General features: G+C 45.3%; 1 non-coding gene across 1 annotated transcript; it reads right to left on the bottom strand.

Annotated features, from left to right (window-relative positions):
• On the bottom strand, nt 1–94 carry EV420DRAFT_t280. The gene has a single exon. It is a non-coding gene; the product is annotated as a tRNA-Met (tRNA).
• Nucleotides 95–934: the final 840 nt, after the last annotated feature.

Here is a 934-nt window from a genome sequence, read left to right as displayed (position 1 = left end):
TAGCAGCAACTTGTTTCGATCAAGTGACCTCGGGGTTCTATTTAATACGAATGCCCTATATGGGCCCCGCGCGCTACCACTGCGCCATGCTGCTTTGTAACTTGAGAGACGTCCGTTGTATAAATATCTCCTAGCTGTTGCGCTTATCTACCGCCACTTATATCTCTTTGTATCATATTAAAAAGGCATCGCTTTCATCGAGGGATTGGCGGCAACCGGGATCGAACGGGTTGAGCCAGACTTGTATTTCATTTGGCCATGCGCTCACACGACTCCTTAGATATTCGAACGTAATAGTCTGAATCTGAATTGGTGTTAAGGTCTATTTGCTGTTGAAAGTCAACCTCGTCGTCCGTGAAGTCTGAGTCAGGAACGAAAAGAAAACCGTTTTAATCGAAATCTGTTGGTAGAAGTGCACCACGCCCGGGAGCGCCTGAGCTATCAAGAACACGCGTGTAAGGCTAAAGGTACATCTAGGTAAGTCAAGTTTGGAACCAACCGTATACCTACTTGGCTATATAATACACTTTTCTCTTCAATTTACTGTTGGACTTGACATCAGTCAAGGTGTCCCTTCAGACAGACCGGGATCTTTGATCGTGTATACATTAGTTCGTAGCGAGGGGAAGAAGAAGCGTACGCCAATACCCTGATGTGATACGCTGACCATGTGGAAATCCGACGAGATCAGCCCCTGGTACTTGATAGATAGATAGCGGAGGTATCAGTAGAGAAACTGACCATTCATTCAGAGATGGTCGCGCGAAACGGAAGATTAAAGTTTGCCGGTGTCCTCTATTCAGTGTTGAAACGTTGCAGAGACGAATCAGACAAGATATCGTAGCACCAAGCCCAGGCAGAGGGAAAACGAATTTGTTTCAGCGATCTCGCAGTTTGACTTGAAGTCATAAAAATTCCTTTCACTAATATCTAT

Source organism: Desarmillaria tabescens (genome assembly GCF_030435595.1).
Source record: "Desarmillaria tabescens strain CCBAS 213 chromosome Unknown EV420scaffold_85, whole genome shotgun sequence".
Classification (NCBI taxonomy): Eukaryota; Fungi; Basidiomycota; class Agaricomycetes; order Agaricales; family Physalacriaceae; genus Desarmillaria; species Desarmillaria tabescens.
The sequence above is the reverse complement of the archived record's forward strand: the minus strand, read 5'-3'. Positions and strand labels throughout refer to the sequence as shown.